The sequence below is a fragment of the Dasypus novemcinctus genome, chromosome 6, assembly GCF_030445035.2.
Source record: "Dasypus novemcinctus isolate mDasNov1 chromosome 6, mDasNov1.1.hap2, whole genome shotgun sequence".
Taxonomy (NCBI): domain Eukaryota; kingdom Metazoa; phylum Chordata; class Mammalia; order Cingulata; family Dasypodidae; genus Dasypus; species Dasypus novemcinctus.
Window position 1 is genome coordinate 57,700,338 of NC_080678.1, and position 15,130 is coordinate 57,715,467.

Below are 15,130 nucleotides of genomic sequence, written 5' to 3' on the forward strand. Positions count from 1 at the left end.
ATATAAGACATAGTTGCTTAATCTCTTTGTTATGGGTAGGATAATTTTTTTAAAGCTGTATAGGTTATTTTTCCTTTAGTTAAAATACATCGTTATTTGGAGTTAATTACTAAAATAACATTTTCTTTTTAAAATTTATTACATCTATCAAATAGAATAACTGAATTTATTAGTTTTTTTCATATTATTTATCGATATTAGATATTACAAGTTTAGAGGGAAAAGAAGTGATATATCTTCCCCAAATGAGATCTTTACCAATTTATATTCAAAAACATTTCTTTACATGCCAGGGTAATTGTTTACATGTACTTCCTTCACCAGGCTGAGAATTTGTTAATAGGCAGGGTGTAAATTGTCTTACTTGGAATACGGTAGGATTTTAATAAATATTTTAGATGGAATAAATGTCTAGAACATTTGGATTTATGTTTTACAGGTTTGTTTTTCTTTTTGAATTTTTTTACCTTTGTGCTATTAAAAGTAACCTTTACATTGTTAATAGGATAAATAAAATTAGATAAAACCTAATGAATATATTGCTTTTAATTCCTCTGGGTTGGAAACAAATGTTCAAAGCGTGTTTTGATAGGAAGTAGGCAGTAGTTCTTTTTCCTTTGCTTTGATGGGGTGTGTATTTCACAAATGGCATTAGTGGATTAAACACACACATCTATTGTTTTGGGGATTTTAGAAGTTGTTCTCAAAGAAATAAGAACAAAAATAGTTTGGACCCATGAGAGACCATATCTCTTCCAGAAATCATTCAAATAAAATTTTTGTGATCTATTTTTTTCATTGGGGTAAATTTACACATTGAAATGTACAGATTTTAAATGAACAGTTCAGTGAACTAGCACCTCTCTCAAGATATGGGACATTTCTGTCACCCCAGAAAATTATTTTGTGCCCATTTCATTCAGTTGTCTCACCTCTGTAGCAGATACTATTTTCTTTTTTACATTAAAAAAAATTTAGTGGTGATTTTATATCATTTATTTTTAAAATGTTTAACAGATCAATTTTATTGATGCATATTAAAAAGCATAAATCCATCCAAAGTGTACAATCAGTGGTATTCAGTATAATCACAGATGTGCCGTCATCACTTCAGTCCTTTTTAGAGAATTTTCATTATTCAAGTAATAATAATAATAAATAAAAACCAACCAACCAAACAAGGCTTATCACCTCTCAGTCTCTCTATGCTTCCCCTACAGTACATAGCTGCTATTCTGTTTCCTTTTCTCTAGTTTATTTGTATTTATATTTTGTAAAAAGTCTTACATATGCAATGTTCCCCTTTTTCATATTTTACATGAGGTTTCATTATCTTATACAGGCCCATGTTACATTTTTTAGCTTTCCTTCTAGTAATATAAATGTCCTTAGGTTTTCCCTTTTAACCATTGACCAACCTTATATGGGAATAACGTTCACGTATAATAGCTCTGCTAGTTACAGACACCATGATGTGCTATCACCATTTCAATTCATTTCCAAAGATTTACAAACAACTTTTTAACCAATTAGCAGACACAATTTTTATTTCTGTCACCGTAGTGTATTTTGTTTGCTCCCGAACTATATATACATAGAAGTATATCATATGAACTTTGTGTTTGGCTTCTTTTGCTACACTTACTGATGCTTTTGAGATTAACATATGTGTTACACGTATCAATAGATTGTTTCTTTGTGTTGCTTCATAGTATTCCATTGTATTAATTTATCTCTTCACCTAATGATGAACATTTGAATTGGTGACAGTCTTGACAAGATTGAACAGAACTACTGTGAACCTTCTCATACAGATCTCTTTTTGGACATATGTTTTCATTCTTTTAGATACATACCTAGAAGTATATTATTGGGTAAATATATGTTTAATTAAATAGAAATAAAAACGTGCCAAACACGTTTTCCCAAGTGGTAATGTAATTTAACATGCCCACCAGCAATATTTGGTGGGCTCCAATTCTTTGCCAACACTTGCTCTCCTCAGTCTTTTTAATATAAGCATTTTAGTGATTCCCTTGATTACTAATGTTATGAAAATCTTTTACGTGTTTATTGGGCAATCATGTATCTTCTTTTGTGAAGTATCTATTCTGGTGTTTTGCTGTTTTAAAAATTAGGTTGTGTGGCTTTTTAATGTTGAATTATAGGAGTTCTTTATGCATTCTGGATACAAGTCCTATGTCAGATATATTGTAAACATTTTCGCCAGTTGGTGGTTGCCTGTTGATTTTCTTAACTGTCTTTGAAAGAGCAGAAGTTTTAATTTGGTAAAGTCCAGTTTATCAGTTTTTCACAGTTCTTTGTCTGCTGTATGGCTGTGAAGACATTCTTCTATGTTTACCTCTAAATGCTTTATAATTTTAGCTTTACAATTAGTTCTTTGATCTATCTCAAAGTAATTTATGCTTATGGTATAAGGTATATAGGTCAAGATTCATTCTTCTTTCATATGGATATCTATCTGTTGTTGCCCATTTTGTTGAAAGATTGTTTTGACACCTTAGTCAAAAAAATATGTTGACCATGTGTGTGCTTCTTTTTATAACCTCTATTTTGTTCCATTGTCATATTTGTCTTTGTACCAATACCACATTTTGTTGAAGATTTTTGCATGAAGTTTTGCATGTATGCCTGTAGTTTTCTTTTGTTTTTGGCTTTGTCTGGTTTTTGTATCAAGGACATGTTGTTATGTTGGTATATCCTTTTCCACATGTGTATCTATCTGTGCCTTTTTATTTAAAATATCTCTGTTGTAGGTAGTATATAATTTGTTATTACTTTTTATGTATTCTGAAAATTTCTGCCATTTCATTGTCATGTTTAGTCTATTTATATTTACTGCATTGATTGATATGGATGGTTTTGTGAATTGAATCATGAACCCCATGAACGATGTGTTCAAATTTCCACATTTCTTCTGAAATTTCCCATTTTTTAACTGTTGTTTTTACTGTTTCCTGTAAAGTCTTTAATATATTTACTATCGTTATTTTAAAGTCTTTGTCATCTAATTCTATCTTCTGGCTTATTTGTAGGTCTATGTCTGTAGACTCATCTATCTCTTGACTATGGAGTTCTGTTTTCTAGTTCCCTCACGTCAATTAATTTTAACTATATGCTGGATATTGTGAATGCTACATTGTAAAGAATGGAGATTCTGAAAAGAGTTGAGTATAGTTCTAACAAGCTCTTGAATTTATGGTGAATCATATTACTATTATCTAGGTTCATTTTGTGCTTTTATAGGGCAGGTCTATTTTCATTGTGCCCATATTCCTAGGAAATATTTTCTAGTTATGGTAAGTGGTATTTTTTCCTTAAGCCATGGTGCTTCTGTAATTTCAAAGGAAAGTCTTAGGCCTTTACCAAACCCTTTTAACATTGCAGGTCTTGAGCTTTAAACATTCCCTGGAAGTGGGCAGCTGTTGAAATCTGTTAGCTTTTTCAGTCTTTCCACTGTTGTTTTCTCCTTGTAATCCTTGGCATGTTGCCTAGCAAATGTATAGTTATGAATTTAGTGAAGAAGTGGAGAGGAATTTATATGCATCTTTGGGGGCTTCACACTCTGGGACCTCCTCCTTTTGGGGATTTTCTTCCTCAATTTTCAGCTGCTCTGTAGGTCCATATTCTGACTCCTCAGTCCCATAAAAGATGTTTGAGTTACATCTACTGTGGCACAGATTTGGTTGTACCCTCATGGAATAAGCTGTGTAAATGTATATTATCATAATACAATGCCCTTCTTTTGAGAGTTGCTAACTATTCTCTTTCTGCCTCCTTTTAGCTGCTTTCCAGTAACTTCAGAAAATAGATTTTTATATTTTGTCCTTATGGAGGGCCATCAGAAAACTGGATCTCTTAAAGGATTTGAGTGGTTTATTTCAGTTATTTGTAAAGAGGTATGGAAACTCATTTCCATTTGGAATGTCAGAATATCTTAAAGTCATGTATAATGGATGAAATGGTTGTTACTGACCAGTAGAAAATTATTTCAACACAGGACAGTATGAAGTAATTACTGTTTATGAAAAGAAATATATTAAAGCATGGTCTAAGATGGGAAATTTTATTACCTCTCTAATTTAGGCAGAGGCTGATGGTAGAGAATCACATGAATTGAAATTAAACTTGCTTAAACCTTTTTAAAGACTCTGTTGTAAACATTGGGGGAAAATTCAGGTAACTTCTTCATCATTCCTATGGTCTGGCTGCCAGTTTTTGACCTGTATAAGTAATCTTTAAGAAAGAAGACTTCACTTTTGAAATTTCTTATCATCCCCTAATAAAATTGGCCAGGTAAGGTAGTGCATTTCTCATAGTCCAAAACCAAAGAGAAATTAGGGCAACTTAAAGTATTTTATGCTCCATGAAAGGTAAGAATGGAGTTTAACACCCTCTGCATTGGTACTATTTTGCTCTCATCTACTGCTGCTCACCATGGTAAGGTGGATCATTGCTATGATACAGCTAAGAATGGGTGAACATTTAAAGAGGTCAGAAACACTTTTTTAAAAAACTCTATTATCAAAGTTATATTAAATAATAACAGCATTGCCCTGTTTCTGTTTTCCCTAGATATAATGTTTCTTTTAAACAGCTTTGAAGTATTGCCTAGTCAGCAGGGTTGTATTTTTTTTTTCAAATTAAGTTATTTTAAAAGTTTTCCCCTCCCCCACCCTACTGTTTTTGCTGTGTCCATTTGCTGTGTGATCTTCTGTATCCATTTCTCTTTTTTGTCTTCTCTTCTCATCTTTCTCCTCTAGGAGTCAGAGGGATTTGATCCTGGGGACCTCTGATGTGGAGAGAGGGTCCCTGTCAATTGTACCACCTCAATTCCTGGTCTCTGCTGTGCTTCACTTTGACTCTCCCCTTCATCTCTCTTTTGTTGTGTCATCATCTTGCTGCGTGACTCATCTGCACAGGCTCCGGCTCACCACGCAGGCACTCACGTGGGCGCTTGACTCTCCATGCGGGCACTTGCGCGGGCTCAGCTCACTGCGTGGGCACACTTTCTCTTCTTTTTCACCAGGAGGTCCCGGGGATCGAACCTGGGTCCTCTTATATGGTAGGTGGAGGCTTTGTCACTTGAGCCACATCTGCTTTCCAACAGGGGTTTTTTGTTTAAAAATAACTTAGCTCTTTAAAAAAATAATATGTGATCATTATACAGAATAAAGAAACTACTGATAAGTGATAAAGGAAGAGAATGAAATTAATCTTGATCCCTCTACCAGGTACAGTGACTTTGTGAATATATATCCTTTTAGTCATTTTCTATTTTAATTTACAAAAATGGATTTTAGTATTTGTATTTTATAATCTCTTTTTTTCCCCACTTAATTTAAATACTTCTATATGTGTGTAAATGTGTGTGCTCATAAACTACATGTAATTTTTAAAATACTGCATAATTTTATAATGTACTTAAAGTTAGAAATAAAGGTATCTTGCACAAAGAAATTGTACAAGTATGTGTTCTCAATCTACTCAAGTAGGTATCTTTGAATACTCAAGGATCTAAGATACTGAAAATTTTATCATTCACTGATACTATATTTGATTTTTTATCTTAGAGCATGGAAGAAACTCCTGTGTAGCCTCCACTTTTACAAAACTCAGAATGGGAGGCCTACTTTATTCTGTTCAAATTTAGTGGCAATTTTGCTTACAGGCACCTGGACATAGCTTTCTTTCATTGGCTTTATTGCAGTATCTATGGTGTAGGAAGAAAATGTCCCAAAATTGCTCTGCTAAATCAAGCTTCACTAAACTTCACCAGCTATGTATTTAGTTATTCACTACAGAGTGTCATTTTAAAATACCAAAGCCTTCTGTTTAATCAATCTTGCATTGCTGGCTATGTACCTGGGCATTGAACAAGGCAGCTTTCTGGGAGTTTATATACAAGCAAGGCCGTAAGCATTAAATAGGGAATTATAGATACACTGAGAGTAATGAAGTTCTGTTTTATGGAAGTGTATGCTAGATGTCTTGGCCTTATCTAGGATGTTTGAGAAAAGCTTCCAAAAGGAAGATGTGTTTTAAGTTGACAGCTAAATGAGGAGTAAGGGTTAGGTAGGAAAATGGGGTAGACAAAATCAGGGAGAGTCTTCCAGGCAGAGGAACTATCAGAGATGAAACCAGCATTCATCCATTTGCCTCTGTTTGTGGGTATTTTCTCTTTTTTAGTTACTTTTGGAACTTTGGGATGATTTTGTCAGTAGTCATTCATGTAAAATATGTGGTAAAATATGTGGTTCTTTGAATTATAATCAACAAAATATCTTGCAAATTGGTTCTTTGAATGTAAGTAATTTTGGTTAAACTGATGTTGAGCACATGCATCCATTTAGTCTCCTAATCAAAAGGCTATGCTGAGGAAGTGGAAGTGATTCAAGCAGTCAGGCACCTACCTGCCACATGGGAAGACCTGGGGTTTGGTTCCCAGTGCTTACTAAAGAAGATGCGCAAGACAGTGAGCTGATGTGACAGGCTGGCATGGGAAGCTGACTCAACAAGATGATGGAATGAGATGATGCAACGAAGAGACAAAACAAGGAAATACAATGAGAGACACCACAAGCAGGAGCAGAGGTGGCTTAAGTCATTGGGCACCTCCCTCCCACACAGGAGGTCCTGAGCTTGGTTTCCAGTGCCTTCCTAAAAAGAAGACAAACACACAATGAACAGACAAAGAGGAGACAGCAAGTGCAAACAACAAGGGAGGGGGATAAATAAAAATAAATAAATCTTTAAAACAGCAACAAAAGGGTATACTGAGTCCCCCACAGACTGAAATATACCCTCCCCCCCCCCCCCATCACAGACTGGAATGTACCTGATCTGGATAGGTAGCTCTGAAAATAGGAAATTGAGGAGAATCTGGGCCATATTGTCCGGGCCTTTCTCCAAAACTCACCATTCACATACTTCACTCCTCTTAAGCTGGAGAGAAGATGGGGAGGAAGCCTGGACTGTTGGCTAATGAAAAGTTCTCCAAATGGAAAAATGAGGTAGAGGGAATAGAAGTTTGCAGTAAGAATTTGTTGAATGGATGCATTTCATGAGTAACTGTGCCTCAGCTTTCTCATCTATAAAACCGGGATAATAATAGTAACATGGTTCAGGCCTGTTGTGAAGATGAAATGAATTAATACATGTGAAGCATTTAGAACAGAACCTTGCATGTGGTAAACAATCAATTTGAGTTATTTTTACTCTCAGTAATATTATTTAGTAATATTATGCCTAAGCATTCAGATGCATTTGAAACATGGAAGGGTTAAATAATGTCCTAATGATGGTAATGGCTATAGAAGTTTAAGTTCATGTTGAAGAGAGAAATCTGCTGGCTACCATGGAGTAAGCCTTTATTTCCTTTTGGATTGTTTTAAACATAAATTTATTCTTGACATTGAGAAAAAGATTAGGAAGGAGGATGTTGAGTGAAAGACCACATTCTTAAGAGAAAAAAAAATTGTTGATAGGCTGCTAGGATAGTTCCATAACAGGATTGTTAACCTTTCCTAGGTATTCTGGAAGGATATGACATGGGGGTATTTTAACCTCTGTGTTGATTACTGGCACTGCTGCCTTCAGGGCAATATTTATCACACGGGAAAATGAGTTGCTATTTATTTTAAATATGGGAGTTGATAGGAGTAAAGAGAGCCCTGGTCTTCATTCTTAATACTCTATGAAAAATACATCCTGGAAACTTATTGCTCTGCATTTGTTGCTTGTTTGATGTTGTTTCTTTGACCAAAAATATTAGTAAGCATCATTTGCTTACATCCATACTCTTTATTTACAGCACCTACCACTATGCTTTGGCATACTGGGTACCCCTAAAATATCTATGAATGAATCAATGGATTTTTGAATAGTGATATATAAAGCAATGGAATAAACACTCTTGCAAATCTCTCTGCCAGCCCTCTTTTGATTTTTTTCCCCTTAATATTCATTAAAAAAAACCAACAGGTCATTCAAAGAAAAGACAGCTTATTTTAGGAGCTTCTCGGTTTACTTAGAAAATACTGTACATTTTCTAAACATTTAATATGAATGGATGCTTTAGTCACTGTTATTTTTTTTTCTCTTGCTGTGGTGGTTATTTTAAAAATAGGAGCATTAGAATGTTGTAAAAGTTTGGCTCCTTTTTTTTTTTTCTCCACAAACTATTCAATACCACTGAATTCAGTAATTCTGATATGGTAGCTAAAGTTCGATAGACCTGAGTATAAAGAAGCCTGAGAAATAGGAGTCCCATGTGATAACTGAGTGGCCCTAGCAGGTCAATTAAAGCCTTTGTGTCTGTGTGTCATCTCTGTCATCTGAGACCAGAAAACTAAGAGGTTTCTCCAACTTTCAAATGATGTCACTTAAGGATGTTTTCACCAGTTTCTACTTGCAGCAAAATAGCCTGTTGTGGGAAGCGGACTTGGCCCAGTGGTTAGGGCGTCTGTCTACCACATGGGAGGTCCGCGGTTCAAACTCCGGGCCTCCTTGCCCCGTGTGCAGCTGGCCCACACACAGTGCTGATGCGCTCAAGGAGTGCCATACCACGCAGGGGTGTCCCCAGCGTAGGGGAGCCCCACACGCAAGGAGTGCGCCCCATAAGGAGAGCCGCCCAGCATGAAAGGAAGTGCAGCCTGCCTAAGAATGGCGCTGCCCACACGGAGAGCTGACACAAGATGACAACAAAAAAAAACAGATTCCCGTGCCGCTGACAACAATAGAAGTGGACAAAGAAGAAGACACAGCAAATAGACATGGAGAACAGACAGCTGGTGTGGGGGCGGGGGGGCGTGGGAAGGAAGGGGAGAGAAATAAATAAAATCTTAAAAAAAAAAATAGCCTGTTGTAGTAAGAGGCCTCTGGTTAGGTGAGTTATCTTAGCTGTATACTCTATGACTGAGAATTGTCATTACTTGAATTGATTTGTAGAAGCTATAGATGCTTGCTCCAAAGATTTTAGAGTATATATATACATATCTGATTTTTGGAAAGCCCATATTAGCAAAACTTAGACAGAACTTTGGAAGTTTAACTTTGTATTCAGTTGTCAGATGACTAATACAGAAATTCTCCAACTTATTTCTCAGCACAGATGTTTGTGAAAAGCATTTTCTGTCTAGTATATCACATTTAAAATATTGTTTTTTTAAAATTGTTTACAATAGGTAGGGTCATAGAATAACTCATATTTTGGTCAAAATCCTCTTGTGTTTTGTTTTTGTTTTAATAAAAGGACCTCAACTACCCACTCTCCCTCTTGCTGGTTTAATGTCAGTCATGCATGTTAAATAGCTTCTGCATGCTAGGTGGGGAAACTGATCACCACTTATTTGTTTGTTTCCTTGGTAAATGTGGTCTATTCTGTCCTCCAAATGATAAGATTAGGATAAGAGAACCTGTGTGGTAAGGGAGGGAAATGAGGGTCTGAGGTAGAGATAGTTGAACTGGAGGGTGGATACACATATAAAGGGAGGATCACTCTCCCTGAGTCTTCCTCTTCCTTCCCCCTCTCTCAGAAGGAGACATGGTGGCAACAGGGACATATACCTCACTTCCCTTCCATATTAGTTATCTAGAGCTACATAATGCTAATAACAGAGACTTAAGCAGCATAGCCAGTAGACATATATCATCTCACCGTTTCTGTGAGTCAGGACTCTGGGTGTGAGTGTTGACCAGAGCTGCTGCTGTCTTATCTAAAGCTTGACTGGGGAAGGATATGCTTCTTGGTAGAATTCAGTTTCTTTCAGGCTCTTGGACTGAGGGCCTCAGTTTCTTGCTGACTGCTAGACCTGTCCCTCTCTATATAGGCAGCTCACAGTGTCGCAGCTTGCTTTTTCAAAGCCAGCAAGAGAGAAAAGCTTGTAGCACAATAACATTGCCATGTAGTCTCGTAAATCCCATCTTTGCTGTTCTCTTTTGGTTGGAAGTCATAGGCCTGACTGCTCAAGGGGAGGAGACTGCACAAGACATGGGAGTCAGCCACATCTGATAACTGACCAGAAATATAACTTCTCTTTGCCCTTATCCTCCTCTTGTGTGTGCATTCTCCTACTTAACTAGAAGCATGTTTCTGATTCCTTCCTTCTGACCTGCAGTGAATTCAACAATCCTGGGAAACTTTTCTTCCTCTTTTCTGCTATAGAAATGGCACTGAAAAGGTAACAGGAAACTCTGCATAATGAGCAACTCTCATGCCATTGGGAGCCCTGCCTGGATAGTGGGCATTTTGAGTATGTCACATGTTCTCTGAACAGGTATTTCTAAGTCATGTTGAAGCTTATACCAAGGGCTTAGGTTTTCTGGTCCTTGTTTGTTCTCTTTAAGCAAACACTGAATTCCAAAACTGATTTGCTTTTCCTGTGCCATCCTTTTAGGATCTCTTGTTATGACTTGTTGATACATTCTAATTTAGAATCATTAGTGGTTTTGGTCCTTTTATTCTGTGGCCCCACTAACTGCTCTTTTGCATTTTTCTATCTTCTCCAGTCATCTTTAGGATGGTATTTCTTTCTGTTCTCTGACCTGCTCCTGACCTGTGTCTTAGTCTTCATTACTGCTCTTCTTCATTGCTGCAGAAAAGTATAGCGTAGTGGTTATAAACAAGGGCTGCCTGGCTGCATGTAGGCTGGAGTCTCAACTATGCCATTTATCAGCTGAATAATCTTGAGCAAATTACCCCTTTTCTTCCATGGTTTCTTCATCTGGATAGTATTGATACTACCTCCTAGGTTTTGGGGTAGGGTTAATTGAGTAAGTGTATAACTCTTAAAATACTACTTGGCATTTAAGTGTTTTATTGTTAAAATTATTAACATTTCTAATATTATCACCTATAACTATCTTTAGAAGATATTTTTTCCTCCATAATATATGCATGCTTTCTGAGAAGGTAATCACCAGTTGAGGTGATTATAACTTTCTGGACTTCAGATTTTTCCAAGTTCATTCTATTTGACGTGTCTGAAATAGCTTGGTAGCAGAAATATGCCTGGAAATATCCTGACATTTCTATTTAGTAGCTGTGTATTATTGAATAAATTCTTTAGCTGCTTTAAACTTTAATTTTCTTATTTTAAAAAGGAGATTATAATACCTACCTCATAGCGTTATAATGAGTACTAATTGAGATACTATATAGAAAGAGCCTTCCATGGTATCTGACACATGGGAAGGGCTCAATAAATGTTAATCCCTTGTCTTGTGGATGATAAAATATACTCAGAAGCAGAGTCAATGGGACTTTGTAGTTGGGGCATTCTTCAACATATGCCAACAAATTGGTCATAATAATACATTCTAGAAACTTCTGGGTGACACTATGATGTAAGGGTTGTCAGAGCTTCGAGAATTCTGAAGTAGATAAAGTGATTTACATAAGTTGAGTTTCTGTGACTTATATGAGTTGTTTCATTCATCTACATGGTCAGCTTTGCTGACTGTATGCCAGAAGCAATGGAGGATGAACCATCAGCATTGTTGGTCGTGCCCCATGATGTGGGGCAATACTGTGTTTATCTGAGTGCAAAAGGCCTTGTTTAGTATTGAAAATGCACCTACAATGTGAGTAGCATAAACATAGTATAGAACTTTGAAAATAGTTAGTTCTGACCCCTGCTCACTATATGGCCTAGAGCAAATTATTTGAGTTTTCTGGGTCTTAATCATTCCTGGAACATAGAAAATAATGGTGCCAAATTAAAGAATTGTGAATATTAAAAATGAAAATGAAGAGCAAAATAACCAAAAAAGTGTGATAAATGTCAGCTCTCTAAATTGTACTCTTATTGATAATTGTATTAATTTCAGAACTCTTAAGAAAGAAGCATCTGGAAACTCTGCTTGTTAGGCAATCAGTAGATGATTGCTAAGAATTATGTTAAGCGAGTAGTCAAAGAGATAGTCTAGGACAGTGGGTCTTCTTCCTAAGCTGCACACTAGAATCACCTGGGGCTCTTTTTAAGGTGCCCAACTTGATTTATGACTAATGTGATAATGAAGATTTTTGGGGAAAGGATTACCTTTCTTACCTCTGGTAGAATTGGCTATCCATTTGGAAGAAAATCCGTACAAAAAGACAATCCCAGATGGATCGTTGACAATTTGTTGTTGTTGGATTGGTTATTATCTTCTGGAAGACAGCATAGGAAAATATGTTTATTACCTTAGGATACGCAAAGATTTATTAAACAGGACTAAGTTCCAAGTCATAACATAAAAGATTAATAAATTGGGCTCTTTAAAAGTAAGAACTTCTGTTGTCAAAATATGCCATAAAGAGGGAGAAAAAGGCAAACCACAGAATGAGAGAATGTTATATATATTTAAAATGCATAAAATGAAGCAAAGTCCTGTATATTTTTACAATAAAGATCTACAAATCAATAAAAACAACTCTATAGAAAAATGGACAAAAGACTTGAAATTGAAAAATTGCTGCAAAAAAAAAAAGAAACCCAATAAATTTCTGAAAAGTTCTTCAATTTCATTAGTCAACAGAGAAAATGTTCAGAAAACTGCAAATTAAAAGCATAATGCAATACCACTTCATGCCAGGCACAGGTACATACTGTATGACTCCAGTTATATAAAGTTTTTTTTTTTTTTAAGGCAAAACTTATTCTTAGGGAGAGGATGTGGTTAGTCTGGGGGGAGGCTTGAGGGAGTTTTTGGAGTATTAGTAATGTTCTGTTTGATTTGAGTACTGGTTATGAAGATACATTCATTTTGTAAAAATTCATGAAACTAATAATTTTTATATTTTTTCTGGATGCTATTTATCAAAGTTTATTTTTAAAAAAATCATATCTGACCTCTATCACAGGGCAGTTAAATCAGAGTCTCTGGGGTTCGACATATATGTTTAGAACCACAATCAGGTTTGCGAACCACTGGTCTAAGATATTGCCTTCAACCTTAGAAATCACTGTAGAATCTACATATACTTGCCTGGTAACCATCGTCAGGCAGTTTTTCTGCCCAATCTTGTCAACCACAAACTCCTTCGTATGGACAATGCTGAGGGAAATAGTTACAGAGAAATAGTATATTAAGTATTTTGTGTTGTCGTGATTCTAAAGAGAGGTTTAACTATATGTCTACTCATTGACTATGTCTGAATGCTGTCAGCTAGTTTAAGCTGACTGTTCATCCTGAGACTGATGTTCTCCCTCCCACCCTTTCTCTGCTCTTTTTCTTGCTTTGCCCTTGTAAGGATGAGGATGATATTCTTCCTCCAATAGTAACAACATTTAGTGAACCTTTTCTGAGTGCCATGAGCTTTAGAAACTATTTCAGGCATTATCTCTTTTAATCCATGTAACATTTAGTTGTAGTTACTGATATTTCATTCTATAAATGAGGAAACTGAGGTTTAGAGAAATTAAACACCATGCCTAAGATCTTACATGGCAGAGCTGGGGAGTCAGTCTAGGTGAATCCAAGTACATGCTCTTAATGACTGTCTCCCATAGGGAAGCCCAGTCCCCTCACAGTGAACCAACTACTTGAGAGAAAAGAGACCAAGAATTCAAAACACTTATGTCTTAATGTGCACAAGAGCTTTTATCCATTTCTCCAGTCTTAATGCAGATGCCATCCTCTAGCCCTTAACTTTTGAATGCCTTAGATTTTGATGCTTGCCAGTCTCCCTCTACCTATCATGTTTGTATTTAGATTCCGTAAAACAAGCAGAAAGCCCTACTTCTAAGTTGTTGTCCTAAAATATCATAAAATTTAAAAACGTAAAACCTCATTCTGAATGATTTTCTCTTAGAAAAAAGAAGGTACTTTGCTGGGCATATTCCATTATTCCTTGAGTTATATGGATCTCCAATACTCAATGAATTGGACCAGTGGGCAAGATAGCAAGCCTGATTGTTAAGCATTGGGTGTTCCTGGTGCCAGGTTACCCTTGTTGGATCAAAACATGCTTCACTTTGGCAGATTATATCTTTCTTTTCATTTAATACTTACAACCACATAGCACAGTAGGGGGCATTTGATCCTTTTTTAGAACTGAAGAAATTGAAGAATCGATTTTCTCAAGGTCACATGGGGGATGCAGACATGGCTCGACTACCATATGGAGGGTCCAGGGTTTCTTCCCCAGGGCCTCCTGACCTGTGTGGTGAGCTGGACCATGTACAGAGCTCCCATGCGCAAGGAGTGCCATGCCACACAGGGGTGTTCCCCGTGTAGGGGTGCCCCATGTGCAAGGTGTACGCCCCGCAAGGAGAGTATGCCCAGGAGTGGCACTGCACACACAGAGAGCTAATGCAGCAAGATGACGCAACAAAAAAGAGACCAGATTCTCCGTGCCACCGGATAATGCAAGCAGACACAGAAGAACACACAGAGAATGGACACAGAGCAGACAGCTTGCGGGGGGCGGGGGGAGGGGGAGATAAATAAAATAAATCTTTTTTTAAAAAAAAAGGTCACAGGGCTAGTAAGTAATAGAATTTTGAACTAAGGTCTTATCTACATTGTGTTCTTAGGTAGGTGCTATAGGATTCAATCATAATTACTCATCTTTCCTATCTTGTAAGTTTTAAAAGATTTGAGAAATGGAGTAAGGATCAAATAGGAATCAGCATAGATAGTAGCTTAATTACTGATAAAGCAGGATTGGAGAACTCTAAAGTGTCAACCTCCCTCTTTCTTTGAAACTAAAACCTTGATTCAACCCTAGCAACCCTGATTTAATCATTCAGTAACACCTGGAGAGATCCCAGAAAGCAGCAGCCATTGTCCTGCTTACTGAGTGGAAATTAGCTGGTTCCTAGTGGTAGAGAAGTAGAGGGAGGTACTTGTGACTAGCCCTAAGCCAGAGCTTCCTCCAGTCCCACCAGGTAAATCAATTAAGTCACTTTTGAGAAGTAAGGTGGAAGCTGTGGAGAGCGCACAGATAGGGAAAGTGGATTAGTCTAAGGCTTTTCTTTCCTAGGAAACAGACTAAAAATCTCTTTCTGAAAATATGAGAGTGGGTATTTTAACAGTTTGCCACCCTATTCCCCAACAGTAGATGTACTGTTATGTATAATGACAGTCTTTTTCTGCGGTGATTTTTGTTATATTCTCTCTTCAT

At 36.6% G+C, this 15,130-nt stretch overlaps 1 protein-coding gene across 26 annotated transcripts in view; it reads left to right on the forward strand.

Moving 5' to 3' along the window:
• Positions 1-15,130, forward strand: part of SGMS1 (sphingomyelin synthase 1) — a 390,648-nt gene that overhangs the window by 243,628 nt on the left and 131,890 nt on the right. The gene's annotated exons all lie outside the window — the stretch shown is intronic.